At 42.5% G+C, this 18,790-nt stretch overlaps 1 pseudogene; it reads right to left on the bottom strand.

Annotated features, from left to right (window-relative positions):
- Positions 1–4,627: 4,627 nt before the first annotated feature.
- The window catches only part of LOC148504747 (nicotinamide N-methyltransferase-like), a 34,240-nt pseudogene continuing 20,077 nt past the window's right edge, over positions 4,628–18,790 (bottom strand).

Genomic DNA, 18,790 nt, shown 5'->3' with positions numbered 1-18,790 from the left:
TTAAGATCCTCTATTGGTCTGCTACAAATAAAAAGAACATCATCAATAAAATGTTGACATGACATTAAGTCTGCTGCAGCTGGCCATCTTTTAAAATGTCTTGATATTCCCAGTAGGACATAAATAAATTTGCATAGCTGGGGGCAAACCTGGTGCCCAACACAGAACCGACTTGCTGTAAAAAATAGACTCCATTAAAATGAAAATAATTATTAGTTAAAATAAATGTAATACTTTTCAAGATAAAATCTGTCCTTTCTCTAGAAAGATTTGACTTAGTTAAAAACTATGAAACTGCCTATAATCCTTCCTTGGTTTTGATTATTGTATATAAAGATGCTACATACCCGCTCACAAATATATAATTTTCTTTACACTCTATTTCATCCATTTTATCCTTAAGGTATGCTTTTGTTTCCTTCACCAAAGGTTGCAAATATGAATCAATCACAGTGGATAAATTAAATGTTACACTATTCATTCCTACGATGGATGGTGTCTGATTTTTGGTAAAATATAAATTGTGGGTACTGAAGGATATTTAATATTAATTAAATCATATTCTGATTTCTTAAGTACCCCATCATTTAATGCTTGCTCTGTAAAAGCTTGTAAATCTTTCATAACTCTTAAGGTTGGAACACCTTTAATTTTCTTATATGTGTTCCTACTCATTAGTTGTTTATTCATTTCTACCATATACATTTCTTTATCCATAATTACCACCCCTCCACCATTTTCTGCAGGCAGATTTCAAAGCTACAAACTCTTTTTTAGTTAGATATTTTTATTTTTGTTTTTCAATATTTTTTCTGTTTTTTCATTCACCATTTTACTAAAGCAATCGATAAAACTGCCTTTTTGATGACTAGGATAAAAAGTGGAGTTGTGTTTGAAAGATGAGGTGGAGGGACCTTTGTCCCCATCATTTCTATCTGAATCATCCTTAGTGTGAGGAGCTACATGTAGCATTGTCATCCATTCCTAATGGGAAGAACACATGGCCTGATGGTTTTTCCAGTTATTTATTACAAATCCTTTTAAGACCAATCAGTGGACGTACTATGGGAGTGTTGCGGGCATGCCAGCTGCATTCACAGATGCACAGTCGAAGGCATTGGAGGCCATGGTCAGATGGAGAACCTTCCCCTGCCATAGGGATGGGGCAAATTTTGATGGCATGTCCGATGATGGCATATAAGGATGCAATAATCAGTATTACAGCATGTACAGGTGTTAAAAGTGAGTGTCTCAGTCCTTACACATTTGGGAGCACAGATGTAGACAAGGGAAGGAGTTTGCAGTGCATTTGTATAAAGTCACTGATGGGTGACCACCAATAGATGCTGCTGTGAGCGTTTCTGCATGTGACTCATAATCAGGCCCCTTGTGTCTGTTGTCATACAAGCTTGTAATAAAGTATAAAGATACTATATGTCCTCAGTCTGTAGAAGCAAACATGTCTGTCATCCCCAAGGAAGATAAGGATCCATCTCAATGTTTGATGTTTCAGAGTGAATAGAGATAATAATGATGGGAATTCATGTTGGAGGGGTAGATCACAAGCTCACATGACTCACAGATGATCTCAGCACCATTTGCAGGGATCTCCCTTCTTGCTTTAATGGTTAAATTCCAGAGATTTGATTTCTTGACAAAATTTTAAATTAGTTCCACAAAGTCAGTGACTGTCATCCGCAGCCAACGCCTTTAGTGTTGGCATTTACACCCACTCCACTCCATGCTGGGTGCAGAAAAAAAGATATGTCTGAAACAAGTGTCCTATCTCCATCTGCACACTCCAAAGAAGTGCAGAAGATGGCCTACATAAATGCCCATGACACTCCCATGACAACCCCATGAGATGGATCAGATACATGTGTTCACATGGCACCACCCAGAAACACCCATTTAATGGAAAGAGTTGTCCTTCAATGGACAGATCAGATTGTCCGCACCTTCATTCCACATCCATGTATGTTTGCATAGTACGGTGCATGAGCAGTCTGTGATTGCTCTCTATGGCACGTGCTCAGTTTGCAGATAGCCATGGGCTCTGTATGCAGTTGGACCTGTGGCTGTTCTCATGCATTAGCACACATGTATTATGCCCACCTCAATTACATTATTAAAGGGGGGAGAAGGATGCCTACTTAGGAGTTTTTCTCTCAGAAACAGCCTATATAAGCTGTAATGTGTCAGTATAGAATTAGCCTTATGCCTGCAGAAGTGCTAGGATGTTTGAACATAATCCAGTCCCTAGATGCTAAGAGAGTGGCTCCTGGATTTGCTGATGTGATTGCTGTGTCTACTGAATTAATCGATGACTGTAGCTAAGTATTATAATAAATTTACGCTTTTTATTTTCAGTTTGTTTGTTTAAGTATCATTTCTGGGATTCTATCCATCTGGAATCTCTTAGTTTGAACCCACCTGAAACAGTTATTAATTATGACAAGTTATTTAATAGTCAATATTATATTTGCATCACTATTATATGCTGAGTGCTATCAAAAATAGAGAGAAAGATATAGCACAGGAGTAGATAATATCATATAAAAATATGAATGTGCCTTTTTCATGATCCCACTGACTTAATCATTAACACTTTCCCCCATAAAATTATATATAACCTTATTAAATGTTGTTTTCTAACTTGAGTTATACTTCTTACTATACATGTAGAGCAATGGCTGAGAAATAGTTTTATGTCGTTTTTAATGTACACTTTTTAAAGATCACTGGAAAATATAATAATGTATTATCAATGTTGTCTTACTGGTTCCATTGGAAATCTGCAACTTTGTAAATAACAAGTAAAGTATTTTGTTGTTGTCACAATCTGTGCAGTTCCTCCTCCTTGCCTCTGGTGCCACTGTCTGCCTGAGGTCTGTCTAGCACATTCCATCATGGCTAGTCTACGATTGCAGCCTGATTACCTAGTTAGGCAGCTGTGGGTGCCCCTGGGGTACAGGCTATTTATTTCTACAGAACTAAGCCATCAGTGCCAGGTCATTAAGTCTATCACTGTGACTGTGCTCCAGATTAACAGTTCCCAGATAGTCACTGTCATTTTGCTGCTTTAGATCCTGGCTCCCTGCAACCAAGTTTCCTTGTGCCTCCCTGTGTAAGTTACCCGGGACATTATTAGACATATCAGTTACTCTGGACTCTATTATTATTTGCATTTCACCAGCTCTCCAAGGACTTATTGATCACTATATATCAGTTACTCTGGACTCTGGGCCTGATTCAGACCCGCTCGCAAGCGGGTCAATGTTGGGCCAGTGCACAAGCACACGACGGACCCGGCTCCGTCGTGCGCATGCGTGAGACCCGGATAGCGACGGGCACTCTGTCGCTATGGGTCTCGCTACAAATGGAGCATGCTGTCGATGGTGAGTGACAGCACGCCCCTTTGGTGGGCGTGCCGGGGGCGTGGCTGGCCAGACGGAGGCATTCCCATGGGGCCAGCCCCACTGACATCACAAGTGATGTCAGTGGGAGTGCTTTTGGCTTTGATAGAGCCAAAAACACTCCTGGGCTTGTGGCAGACAAGACCCTACCACATGGGTCTCATCGCAAGCCCAATGGTCGCGATGCTCTTGACCATCGCGAACATCTTTTTGGCCGCTCGCTATAGCTGTGGGTGGTTACCCACAGCTATGCGAGTGGCCAGGAGGCCGCTCTTAAATTCAGAGGGATGGCCCTGATTCAGAGCGAGGACTCTGTCAGAGCGTCCGGCTCTGAATCAGGGCCTCTGTTTTTTCAGCATTTACCTCATCTGCCTCACACCTGCAATACCTATTTATACAGTGCATTGCTACCTTGGACCTTTTGCATTTATTGCTGCTGTGTGTATCCAGTGCAGTTTTATCCAGTCCAGCCAGTTTACCTGTGTTCATAGATTGCCTGTTATTATCCCCATTCAGAACTCAGTGACAGTTTATCTACTTCAGCAAACAGAACTTTGTCCATTTCATGTGATTGTCCATCTGTACTATATCAGTACTGTTCTGTTCAAACTTGACCATTCCTATATTCACGTGTAAATCCTTGTTGCTAAATAAATCTTTATTTTATTACACCTGACCACAGTTTTAACCTCAATTCAAGGACTTCATGTGCAACGTACACATGGAACCATTGTGAATCGTGACAGTTGTAATACATATTATTTTATTTTATATACTTCATTTATGCCGATAATACATAGAAAATATATTACAGTTAAGAGCAAAACATACAATATGATGACCAAGCAAATGTAAATAAATATGGAGAATATTACTTAGTGAAATTCAAAGTACATAAATAGTAAAAAAAAATAATCAGATTAGCAGAAAGCCACACAATAAGTAGTTTATTTCCTTGTTTTTATTATTACTGAATATGTTTCTGTTTTCTAAAAAATTTAGTCTGTAGTTATTGTTTTATTGCAATTTGACTGAAATGACGTTTATGTTGGGTATGACAGTATGTGTTTATATGTGGCATGTAGTCGTAAATTTATGTGCATGAATATGAAGTTGTGATCTGTGAAAAATACAGATGAATGATTGAAAACAAACTACATTATTCATATTTTTCTCTGTTTTTCCCAAAGTGATTTATGACCAGTTTCCCATTACTTTGGTTTACAGGCATGGATGAAATACTTACTGTCCTGGTTAGCAAGATCCATCTCTGACATATCAGTCCAAGGAGAAAATACCATTCTCTCAATTTCATAACCAGCCTCTTTAAACGCCATCTCCACAGCCTCTTTTGTTGTTGGCAAGCAATTAAACAGTTTATTACCAACATAGTAAAATGAACAATTTACCATATTTAAAACCAGTAAGTGTCCTCCAGGTTTAATCAAGTTTTTAAATTTTTTCAAAACATTACAAAATGATTCCATGTCTTCACAAGGAGCTTCTAGGCAGAGGCAGGTGAGGAGACAGTCAGCAGGGGGCAGTACAAGAGGATCAAACAGGTTACTTTTCAATGCATCACATTTCAGGACCTGTTTCACCTTACTGCGGAGCTTCTCAGCTTTTTCTTCATAACTCTCTCTATAATAGAAGCACATAAAGGGCTGTTGGTATATGTTTCACACACAAAAAAATAATTTAACATCAGAAATGCACACAAAAAAACATCTAGTGACTGGGAGCCACCAACCACATTAAGGGGCATAAGTAGAATGTAAGCTCTCATGAGCAGGGACCTCTTCCCTCATGTGCTTCTCTTTACATTTTCTTCTACTCTCTATTCCCCATAGGGCACCTAACACGCCAACTCCCGGCAGCTTATTGTGAGTGCTTTAATCACTCTTTCAGCAATGTATATAAGTTGTGTCCTTGTCCTGCACTGTAATGTACTGTAAGTTACTTGTTTCTTGTTCACCTATTAGTTCTATGTACTATGTAAGGCGCTGCGGAACACTTGTGGTGCCATATAAATAAAGGATAATAATAATTATAATAATAATAAAGTATCAAAGCTTGATGTGAGATAAAATTGTGAAATATATATCACCAACCAATCAGCTCCAAACTATCATTTCTTAAACACAGACTGCAAAATGTAAATTAGAAGCTGAATGGTTGGTGATATATATCTCATAATTTTATCTCACATCAAGTTTGATACATATGCCCCTAAGGGTATTACCCATTTCAACAATAATTTCAAAAAATATGTTCTGAGTCGGCACTGGCAGCCACATCACAGGAAACTTAATAGCTAAACAATGAATTAACTATATGTAAAACCAATGTAGGAAATAATAGAAAGTTTATTACATTAAATTACATAATAATAGCTCCCAGGAATAGAGCAATATACAAAAATACAAAATACAAAAATAACAGTAATGATCTGAAAATATCAATATACTGTAGGTGGATTAAAACTTCCAGGACAGTGGATTGCTGAGAACGATTAAGTACATGCATGATGCTGTAACATTAAGTTATATCAAAATAAGGTCTTAAGCTCCAGAGCTGGATACATGCATTTGGGTAATGCATGTTCCACTCATTCTTGTCTCCACCTGCGGAGTGTACAGTAAAAGGCTAGTTACAGGGCATACGTACAAAGGCTAAGTTCAGTGAGGGAATATTGATTGCGAGTAGATGGAATTGTGGTCTTTGCCGACTTATGTATACACAGAGATCCATCTGGTTTTAGTCAGATCTCTTGAACCAAGGATAGGGCTAGTGAAAGTATGCACTGATAATAATGAAGAGTATTACACCAAAGTCCTGGGTTTGACCCAGGATTTGGAACACGTTTCCAACCTGGATCAGACCCGGGACAGAACCCCTTTTACACCATGGGTCAGATCGGCACCATTCACACTGGACCTGGGGCAACACTGACCCGGCTCTCTGGTGCAGGTGAGCACCGCTTCATCCCCTCCCTCCTCCTCCACGACCCTCTTACCTTACTCCGTAGCAGTCCAGAGGTAGGGAGGGTGGGGTGCGCTGATCTGTTCAGGTCGGCCTGGCCATGGATGCTTGGAGATGATGTCATCTCCAAGCACCATTCAATTTAGCGGCATGTGGCGTGACCCAGGTCACCGTGACCCGGGTCATGCCATTTGCATTGCAGGGTGACACGGGAATGGCACGTGCTCAACCCTGCAAGCTAGCCGGGTTGGATCCCGGGTCACTGGACCCGTGTTGATCCATTTACATTGACTATAATCCCGGGTTGATGCATGTTCACGTGCATCAACCCGGGATTTTTCAGTCAGTGTAAAAGGGGTATTAGACCAAGTGTATGGATGAGGGAGGTGCAGTCACATTGAAGAGTACAACTCAGAATGTGTGCAAATATTCACAACAGGCAATGTGGGTGTGATTATGGACAACTTGCATGCAACTATAAATCAGCCCCATTGCTACTAAAACATACTATTCTGCAGTGATTGCCTATACTGGGCTCATGGCTCATAAATACTGTATTTTATCCAAAGTCTAGTAGAGTTCTATTGAAGAACATTGAATGCATTTTAGAGCTCTTGTTCTCTCTATAGAAAAAAATGTCAGGCAGCAGTATGTATTGTATGAGTCAGCCAAAAGTGGAATACTCCATATATATATATATATATATATATATATATATACATATATATATATATATATATATAATAATAACAAAAGTCAGGCGGCACTCAGAGTCTCAATAATTCCAATACCCTTACCAGAGGGATTTAATATGACTATTAAATCCCTCTGGTGAGGGTATTGGAATTATTGAGACTCTGAGTGCTGCCTGACTTTTGTTATTATTACATTTTGGGGGTGCCGTCCCGGAGCAAGTACTGGGCTGCTTGCCCTATGACACGGAGTGTGGGAGTGCCGGTGCACAGCTTTGTATATATATATATATATATATATATATATGTATATATATTATATACATATATATATATATATGCCAGGTCCTATGAGACTCTGCTAGCGCTGGGACATCTTTTTTGGTACAAATTTGCCTTGTTCTCAATGTGATGGTCTAGGATGCACCAGGAGACTGTGCTGATTAATTTGATATGTGACACTTGTATATCTGTGCAACTGAGTCTGTACATGATGTTCAATGGAACCTTGCGGGGGAAAAAAGCCTCGGCCACTGCATCATACCACTTCATATATTGATTCAGTGACTCAATCGCACACAAATATACAAGTGTTGCATCACATACTAATCAGCACAGTCTCCTGGTGTGGCCAAGTAGCATTGTGACTAAGTCGCATTTTCAGCAAAAAAACCACATGATTCTAGCCAAGTAGCACAGGACCTGGCGCAACGAGAGGGGCTGTATCTCTTGCAACCATGCCAGGCAAGCAGTTAAAGTATCAACTTGTGTCTCAGCAATCTCACTGATTCCTAATGATTTACTGGTGATAGAGTCATACCCATACCAAGCGCCAGAGCCGGCCCTAGGCATAGGCATAATAAGCAAATGCCTAGGGGCGACTGGAATGCCTAGGGGCATTCCAGGGCTCTGCCACAGCTCCCTCCCCCCACACTGGTGCTGCATGTCCCTCCCCCCTGCCCTGCCACTGCTGTGTGGAAAGCCGTGCTGGGATCAAGTGGCTGATCCCAGCATCGGCACAGAAGGAGGAGATGTGTCCGGCGCTGGGATGCTATTTCTGCTCCCAGCGCCGGGGAAGCATAGGCGGCAGGTAGCCAGCACTGGGACGGAGTATGTGTTCCCAGCGCCGGTCAATCGTCGGGCGCGGCAGGCAGGACTTGGTTCCGGGTGCGGACTTACTGTAGCCCGTTACCTGGTAGCCTTGGTACAGCATCGGCCGCGGTGGGTGTTTGGCTCTTGCTGCCAGCCAAACCTGGCTCGTGGGCCAGCAGCCAATAGGAGGCAGACGCGATGAGGCAATCGCGGCTTGCCGCATCATAGCCCAACCCACTCGCGGCATCTTGTATCAGACGCCGCTGAGCAGGAAAAGGCAGTACGGCGGCGGGTAGGGAGTAGTGAAGACCTCCCGAAGAGAGCGTCTCAGCAAGAGTTCCGGTGGCTGTGGCAAGAGGCCAGAAGATGCCGTGATCAAGAAGGAAGACAGGTGGCGCTGGCTGGAAGAAGCAAAGAAGAGGCAGTGCCACTGGCCAGGAAGGGGCCAGCGGCTGAAGATTGCGGCTGAGGACCGGAGAGGACTGCCGGGGTGGAAAGTAAAGGAGTAAAGGAGCCAACGAAGCTCCCCTGCAGCCTCTTCCAACGGAGCAGGTAGGCCCTCCATGAGGCCTATCATATACCCCTTCCCTATATTACCAGGGTTGTCGAGCACTAGGCCTGTTGGGGCACTGTTGAGCAATAGGACCATGGGCATGTAGGCGGGTAAAAGGCCCGGGCTACATAGAGGCCATTAGGCCCTAGAGGGAGTTATTGCCCTATTAGGTGTAAATGACCTGGGTACTAGGCCCAGGTCAGTATTGCATAAAGTAGGCGGGCACTAGGTCCGTGGCCATAAGGAGTGCCACCTGTTCAGCTCTGTATGGGAAGTTGTTAGGGGGCACCAGTCAAAATTTTGCCTAGGGCACCAAATGGGCTAGGGCCGGCTCTGCCAAGCACATCGTAACTGAGTAGGCATAAGTGGCTGTAATGTGGCATTCTCACATATAGATGGATTTGTGCATTCTACAGAGTTGGGAATACAAATAAATATACCTGTTTTCAGATGTATATTTTGTACCAACAATAGGGCTGGTAGAAGTGCAACTGATAATGATGATGCCTGATGAAATCATAAGAAAAGGGGCAGAGATGTGCACAATTCTACATTTGGGCAAATATACACAACCTGGCAGATCAGAGAAGCCTCTAATACAACTCTATTTAATAAACATAAGCTCAATTTTCCAGCATAACAGCTGGAAAATGTTTTAGTGTAGTGAAAAGTATGGAGAAATCACTGATGTCACATTCTTTTCACTGTCTCCTGAGCATACTCCCTCCCCTATAGAATCTAATGGGGGTTTCTACTGGCGATAATTATATAAACTGGAGAATAGATATTTATCTCATCTCCATCTCCAGATGGTAATAAGTAGAGTTTTCCCTTCACTACCTGAACTGTCAGCACTACATTCCCATACACATACTGGGCCTGATACATAGGCGGTTGCAGCATCAATGTCGGATGCAAGTGGCTGATGTTTTACATCTGCACGTGCGTCTGAGTCTCAAAGCTCATACATATATACACAGCGGGTAAAATATGTATTGAACGCAATAACATGTTTCTTAGTAAATATATGTGTAATGGGGCTATTGTAATGAAATTTTCACCAAATGTCAGCAACAACCCAAGCAATCCACATATGCAAAAAAATCAACCATAGATGTCCATGTATCAAGTTATGTGTAATAATGTGAAATGACACAGGGAAAAAGTATTGAACACCCTTACTGAAATGTATTTAATACTTCGTAAAAAAGCCTTTGCTGGTAATGACGGCTTCAAGACACCTCCTGTATGGAGAAACTAGTCGCATGCATTGCTCAGGTGTGATTTTGGACCATTCTTCCACACAGTCTTCATATCTTGAAGGTTCCGTGGGCCTCTTCTATGAACTCTGATCTTTAGTTCTTTCCATAAATTTTCAAGTGGATTCAAGTCGGGTAATTGGCTGAGCCATTCTAGTAGCTTTATTTTCTTTCTCTGAAACCAACTGAGAGTGTCATTGGCTGTGTGTTTGGGATCATTGTCTTGCTGAAATGTCCACCCTTGTTTCATCTTCAGCATCCTGGTAGATGGCAGCAGATTTTTATCAAGAATGTCTCGGTACATCTTTCCATTCATCCTTCCTACAACTATATGAAGTATGCCAGTACAGTATGCTGAAAAACAGGCCCACACCATGATTATCCCACCTCCAAACTTCACTCAGTGTGGGAAGCATAGGAAGATAATGGTGTATGACCTTGATTAACACCCAGTAGATTAAAACCGTCCATTATTCTTACATCTCACCGTAAATTGATGGCAATGGCTGATTTGTGCTACATGAGATGTGCTTTTTGTAAGTTAAATTACTTTAACTCTTTCACTTTTTCTAACATACAGTAATCAGGTTCCGCATTTGCACTATATGTTGGGTGAACTAAAGATAACCTTTTGAAATGTTATTTTAGGGTATCCAGATCAATTTACTTGCAGTAATTGTATATAAAATAACTTTATTTTACTGTACCTACTTACACTAACACAATTAGCCAAAAAAATATTTAAGACGTATAATTATTTTCATGCAAATAGTACATCACCATTAAACTAATTAGTGTCTCCTATTTATTTGAATCAGGGCCCATGTTTGGAGGGGAAATGGCACTGCACATCACCCCAAAAACACCATACCATGCTTTTTCTTCAGCAATGGAGACTTGCGTAGTGAGCATGCATACAAACCATGGCAATTGAGTGAATTACTTATTGTTTATTTGAACAATTGTACCTGTTAACTCCAGGTCTTTCTGAAGCTCTCCACAAGTGGTCCTTGGCTATTGGATAACTCTTCTGATATTTCTTTTCACTCCTCTGTCAGAAATCTTGCTCTGGTCATGGCACGATTATGGTGAAATTATGTTCTTTCCACTTCCGTATTATGGCCCCAACAGTGCTCACTGGAACATTCAGAAGTTTAGAAATCCTTCTGTGACCAATGCCATCAGTATGTTTTGCAACATTATGGTTGTGAAGGTCCTGAGAGAGCTCTTTGCTTTTACCCATCATGAGATGTTTCTTGTGCGACACCTGGGTAATGAGACACCTTTTTATAGGTCATCAGTTGGGACTGAACCAGCTTATATTAATTTGCACTGAAAGGGGCAGGATTGCTTTCTAATTACTGATAGATTCTAGCTGGTGTCTTGGCTTTCCATGCCTGTTTGCACCTCCCTTTCTTCATGTGTTCAATATTTTTTCCTTTGTCATTTCACATTGTTACACAACTTAATTTATGGACACCTATGGTTGATTTTTTTGCATGAGGGGATTGCATGGGTTGCTGCTGACATTTGGTAAACATTTAATTTCAATAGCCCCATTACAAATATATTTACTGAGAAAAATGTTGATGTGTTCAATACTTATTTTACCCAATGTATATATGGATATACTGTGTGTGTGTGTGTGTGTGTGTATAGTCCAGTGCATAGCGGCCAGCAAACCCTTCTTACTCAAGTACACAGCAGCCATCAGATCACATCCCCTCCACAGCACACACAGACAGCAGCCATCACACGCTCCCTCCCCCGCAGCACACACACAATAACCATCAGAACCCCCCACACCACAGCACATATACACAGCTGCTGTCCAAGCTCCCCTGTGATTCCCCATTGCAGGCTCCCTCTACCTTCTCCTCAGTAAGTGGTTACACTGACAGTGGCTCAGCACACAGCCGAATACCGCTCCTAGATCCCTGCATAGCCGGCAGCAGCCTGCCTCCCTAGCACAGCCCTTGCTAAGCTGGGGTGGGAGATTGATGCCACTGCCGGCTGGGCTGGAATGCTGGAGTAGTAGCCAGCAGGGAGGAACTTTGTAGTGCTGCAGCAAGCTGCACATGCGCAGAAGTAAATCTATAAATCTTATTCAGCACAGATTAGCTTGCCATGGCAGGCTGTTTTTGCTTTGCCTGCCCTGGGAGCAAATTTCATGTAAGTATGGCGATAACAAAAATGCAATATAAAATTAAAATTAAGGAGAGAGAAAATTATGTTTATTAGATAACCCAAGTCACAAATATCCTGCTGCTGTTATTTTGTTGATTACCAAGTACAGTGATCTTTGATAGACAAAATAACTTATGATCAACTCAAGTGAAGACCCTGTGCGTACCTGTCCCCTTCAAGCTCACATACATATTTGATAACATGAGTCCAATCTAAAGCATTGGGATCCTTCATCAGCCATTTCTGAAGTTCAGCACTGTTTTGTTCAAGAAAATCAGAGGTGATTATGTTGTTAAATACTTCACAAGCAAAAAGGAGATGGTAGATGGTTGGTCCAGCACCAAAATCAATCAGTGTGCCTCCTTCTACACCACCTTACACAATAAAATATAAAGAGGAATGTTAGTAGGTACATGTAATCTGTGGCCCCACCTTTAACTGCACTTCTAACTCCTAGGGGTAATTTACTAAAGTGAGAGTTTTTAGACGTGGAGATGTTGCCCATAGCAACCAATCAGATTCTATTTAACATTTAAATAACACCTTCTAGAAGATAATAGCTAGAATCTGATTGGTTGCTATGGGCAACATCCTCACTTCTAAAAACTCTCACTTTTGTAAACTTACCCCCTACAATCTTAAGATAACTATTTTAAGCATAATGATGGCCAAATGGACTTGTCAGGACTGCTACTATATCAGGACATAAAGATAGATTATTTTGTCCAAAGTTCCTTTGTGGTCGCTGGAGGAGCTATCCTGCTTGCTGGCATTCTTCACATACAGGGGATAGAGAGTTATCATCTGTTTCCAAGGTGTTGTCAGATTGTGGGATTCCTAGATTGCTCATTATTTCAAACCGGATTCCATTTGGGTCACATGTTCTGAACTTCCTATGGATCACAGGCCTCTAGTATAAAGCCTGTTACTAACTGTGTCTCAGTGTCTGTGCAACATTACTTTCAGGTCTTTCTTGGACTCCTGCCAAATCCCTGCTGTGCCTGTGAGTTGCTGTGGACTTTGCTGTATCTCCGCTCATGTTCCAGCTAAACTTCTGATGCCAGTTACCAGCCACACTACAGAGCTCAGCATGGCCATTGCCTAAGTATTGCTTTTGCTCCATTGCTGTGGTTTCACCTTTTTCTGCACTATTTACTTTGCCAGTTGCCTCTCACTCCTGTGGACATTGAATCCATCTTTGTTACAGTTGTCAACTGCACCGTTACAGTTATCATCACCGCATCGTGGGGCTCAACCCCATTCTGGATTCTAGCCACACCGCAGGGCTCAACCCTGTTCCGGAACCACACCGCTTCACAGAGCTCAACCCTGCTTTAACCTTCATTGCATCGCGGGGCTCAACCCTGCTCCGGATACTAGTTACACCACAGGGCTCAACCCTGTTCCGGAACCATTCTACATCACAGGGCTCAACCCTGCTCCGACCTCACTGCATCACAGGGCTCAACCCTGCTCCGACCTCATTGCATTACAGGGCTCAACCCTGCTTCAACCTCACAGCCTCACAGGACTCAACCGTGCTCCGACCTCTCTGCATCACAGGGCTCAATCCTGCTCTAACCTCACAGCATCACAGGGCTCAACCCTGCTTCAACCTCACAGCATTACAGGGCTCAACCCTGCTCCATCTTTCACCGCATCACAGGGCTCAACCCTGCTCCGTCTTTCACCGCATCACAGGGCTCACTCTGCGGATCTCCATCACTACAGAGTTCCACCCAGGTGAAGCTCCTCTATACCATCCTGAGGTGTTAGCCTCATACTGGACTCGGGGTTCCCTACCATATTAACTTTTCTGTGTTAAAGACTATATGGGGGGTTTTCTCCAATACTCATTATTGCTTATGTGAACCTCAGTGTTGTTGAGACTTTATGCGAGACGTTGCTATTATATTTCTCCTGTGAATAAATTCTATTTATCAATTCTGTGCTATCGAGATTTCATGAAAGGTTATTCCTAAAGCCACCCCAGTTTATTGTGCCTAGTAGGCCTGCCTCCTCCCAGGAGTCTCACGTGTCGGCAGCCGTACAGGACTTATGACTAAAAATATATCTACCTGGTAAAACATATTGGGCCTGAGTCTGAGCAGGAAGCATAGCAATTAAAAGCAAGTAACTGCGCATTTTGATAAAACCATGCTGCACTGCAGGTCAGGCTGATTTCATATGTGCAGAGGGAGTTACATTTGGGAGGGGTTGTGTATGGGATGTTGGTGCTCAGGATTCCGGTGGTAAGAATCCCATAGCCAGGATCTCCACAGGGATAGGATACCGACACCTGTTGGTCAGTATCCTAAACTTCATAATCTCCCTATGCCTAACCATCCCTGCTTAAACCTAGTGCCTAACCCTAACCCCCTAACCCCAGTACTTACCATCAGGATGCCAGCGGTTGGGATGCTGGCACCAGGATTCTGACAAGTGTTAGGATTCTGGCGCCGGCATTCTAAGTGGCGGCATCCCAACTGTCAATATTATTATGAAAGAATCCCTTAGGGAGGAGCGGGTCCAAAGTCAAAAGTAAATTGCAGTATAAAAATAAAGCTGCCAGCAAATGTGGGCTGCATACAAAAGCAGCAAACATTTACCCTGCAAGCGAAATAAAAAAGCATTTGCACCCCTTGCATTTCAGCATAGTTTGTCCAGGTGCAGAGTTAGGCTGGGTACACATTAAACGACCAAGCAATCTTGCCGACTGTCGGGTTGATTTGCCTTTGCCCCAGACCATGCAAGATTGCCGATACACTCTAAAAGATACAGGGGTCTATTTACTAAGCAGTGTTAGGAGACAGTTAAAAGTGATAAGAAAGTGATAAGGTGCCAGCCAATCAGCTCCCAACTGTCATCTCACAGCCTTTTTTGAAAAATGACAGTTGGGAGCTGATTGGCTGGCACCTTATCACTTTTCACTCTGTCTCCTAACACTGCTTAGTAAATAGACCCCTTAATGAATGACAGAGTCACTCGTTCTGTCCTTCATTAAGCTACACAGCCCCGCATGCAATATCTTATGATCGGCCGTGTATGTACAGCAGATCAGAAGATGCAATGAACGATACACGGAAGGGCACAATAATGCATTCACACTAGATGTCTATCGTCTAGTGTGTACCCAATCTTACTTATTTCTGCTTTGCTCTCTTCTCAGAATCAGCCCCATTAGGCATGAATCTTATAATGCTATAATACCTATTACATTTGGCAATATGCATGAAATGAAGTAAATTGGGTCTTTTCTACATTTGTATTGCGTAAGGGTATATAAATTAAACACTTGCACATCTGCATTTACAGAATTCATCTGATCATCAAAAGAAACATTTAATCTTAACCCTTCCAATTTGCAGAAAATCAATTATAATGCCAAATGTTAACTAGGGGGTAAACTTACTAAAGTTCGATTTGGTTTTGGTAACATTTTGGTTAGAATTTGAGCCAATTTTGTAAATCTGATCATAAATCAACTCAAAAAATGACTTTAGACTACAATAGACAATCACTCCAAACATCAATAATTTTAAAGTTTACTAACAGTCGTTTTTAAAGTGGACTCAAAATCGACTTCAAAACGGACTTTAAAGCACCTAAAAAATGCAGCTGCCTGCGACAGTTGAGTTTCTGGGAAGCATGCATAGATCACTATGATCTGTACATGCTTAGAAGAGATTAAAATAGGCTAAAAAAATGATGTGGGTAGCCCCATCTCCTAAATCCATAACCTGCCCTGGACCTTTTAGCCTTGTCTGGTCATGGAAAATCATGTGGGGCCCCCCGATATATGCATAACCAGCCCTGGACTGGTCATGGAAAATTGGGGAAAAAACTGGGGTGGGGTTCCCCCTATTTTCCATTTACCAGCAACAGGCTGAACCAGGTAGGGCTGTAATGCCACAACAGGGGGAGGTACAGCATGGTGTCCCCCTGCCAAATCATTATGCAGCCCCAAACTGGTCAGCCATGGGATGGCAATCCCCAGAATGTGGGGACCCCCCCAAAAAATTAATATAATGAATATTATGTTGCCCACAGTTTCATGTGAATCATTTCACTTCTGAATCACATTTTTTAACTGAAATTATGGACAAGGAAGAAGACTCCCCTTTGTTTTTTACAGGCATCCTTAGTAAATATTGTAAGCAGAATTCCCATCTACAAAGTTTTCTTTTCTTTAAATTTCAAGTTTAAGTGCCTTTTAAACATGTGTCTTCTAGTCAGGGATGGATTGTTATGGAAAACGAGCCTGGGAAATATCTGGAAGCAGCCATAAGGGCTGTTGAGGGTGTGTGGTTTGTCAAGGGGTTGGTGGTGGGATACTCCCTGATTAGAGGGACAGATTATTAAAACTCTTACATTTACATTCAAATAAATACATACTGGAAACAAAAATTAGGGAAGCTTAAGGGCAAGGCAAAACATCAACATGACAGCAATGAACACTTCATTCACACTGTTGTTAAATTGAATATTTAAGTGAACAGACAGGGACTTGGGGGCCATCTAGGCCCCCAGAATCTATAGGGATTTTGATAGTGTGAAATAAGTTTTAGATGTCCGTAACATTCCTGTGACTAGTTGAGACTCAAAAGCTCGGTAACTTAAAAAGAAAATTAACTTTCTGCACATTGAAATATATATTTATATACCCGTGTGCATTCAGTGTGTGCAATGAATGTATTGTGACACAGTCAGATTAGGGTTCCCTCTCCTGGGTAGAAGGACTCCTTTCTTACACACACCCACAGCAGCAGGGAAGCAGCACACCAGTCTGGATGCGAGTACAAGCTGGTCGGCGCCAGTCTTTATTGTACAATGTCAGAAATAACATAAAGAAAACATAAACATAAATCCTAGCCCTGTCGGGGCACTAACTTCACAGGTGGTTCCCTCACTACCAGAACCTGGCAGGGCCTAATGCCCTCACCAGCAACAAAGCCACAGCACAACACTCACAGTTAGGTTTTCAACTGTCTCTGAGCAAACTCCCTGCCTGCTCTCCCAGGTGAGACACTCAGCCCTATACACACTAGTGCTTATATTGGCCACTCTCAGGTGGAAACCCTAACAAGCCTGTTACCAGGCAGCAAGGCCCAAAACCTGGAGTGGCCATGGGTGGAGCCCTCCCTCTCCTCTCACCCACAACCCCCAGGTCCCAAACCGGCTTTTCAAAAAGCCGAGACTCAAACCTGCTACACTGCAGACTTTCTCCTGGGGGTTTAAAACACATAAGACAGGAATCTGGGACAAATGTACCTGCCACAGACCACTTTACCAGTGATCCTATCACATATCCCCCCCCTTTGTTTCAACCTGTGGGGCGGAACAACTGAAGCCCCCAAACAATGAACGCGTGACAACGCGTCTGCATTGGCCAGCTGGCTTCCTGGCCTGTGTTCCACTGAAAATTTAAAAGTTTGTAACGCCAAGAACCATCTCGTAATTCTCGCATTACTGTCCTTATTTTCGGACATCCACTTCAAAGGGGCATGATCAGTGATCAATTTGAACTTTCTTCCAACCAAGTAGTACCTGAGAGCCTCTAATGCCCACTTTATGGCCAACGCTTCCTTCTCCACTGTGGCATAGTTTCTCTCATGTACATCCAACTTTCTGCTTAGATAGAAAATAGGGTGTTCCTCACCCTCCTTGTTCTGGGACAGGACCGCTCCTATACCTACTTCTGATGCATCGGTTTGTACTATGAATTCCCTGTCAAAATTAGGAGTCATCAGGACTGGTTGGGAACACAACGCTACTTTCAACTCCTGAAAAGCTTTCTCTGCCTCAGGACTCCATTCTACCATGACTTTTTGTTTGCCTTTGGTCAGGTCAGTCAGTGGGACTGCCATGGTGGCAAAGTTGGGTATAAACCTCCTGTAGTACCCCGTAATTCCCAAGAAGGCTCTCACCTGCTTCTTATTCAGAGGCCGTGGCCAGTTTTGTATGGCATCAACCTTATTGAGCTGAGGCTTTATCAGGCCTCTGCCAATGGTGTATCCCAGATATTTTACTTCCTCCATGCCTAGACAACACTTTTTTGGGTTGGCTGTCAAACCTGCCTTATAGATGGAGTCCAACACTGCTTGTACCCTGGGTAAGTGAGACTGCCATTCAGGACTATGAATGACCACGTCATCCAGATAAGCAGCCGCATACCGTCTATGGGGCCTTAGAATCCTGTCCATCATTCTTTGGAAGGTAGCAGGTGCCCCATGTAGCCCAAAAGGCAACATCTTGTACTGAAACAAGCCCACTGGTGCTGAAAAAGCTGTCTTTTGTTTGGCGCTCTCGGTTAACGGTACTTGCCAATACCCTTTGGTTAGGTCAAGAGTGGTTAAATACCTTGCCGTCCCTAGTCTCTCAATCAGTTCATCCACGCTTGGCATCGGGTAGGCATTGAAATTTTGAAACACTGTTCAACTTTCGGAAGTCATTGCAGAAACGCACACTCCCGTCGGGCTTTGGAATCAACACAATGGGACTTGACCATTCAATATGTGATTCTTCAATAACCCCTAACTCTAGCATATTTTTAATTTCTTTCGACACCGATTCTCTTTGTGCTTCTGGTAACCTATAGGGCTTTAGATT

The sequence above is a fragment of the Taudactylus pleione genome, unplaced genomic scaffold (assembly GCF_031769625.1).
Source record: "Taudactylus pleione unplaced genomic scaffold, aTauple2 ptg000457l, whole genome shotgun sequence".
Taxonomy (NCBI): domain Eukaryota; kingdom Metazoa; phylum Chordata; class Amphibia; order Anura; family Myobatrachidae; genus Taudactylus; species Taudactylus pleione.
This window is presented reverse-complemented; position numbering and strand designations above follow the sequence as displayed.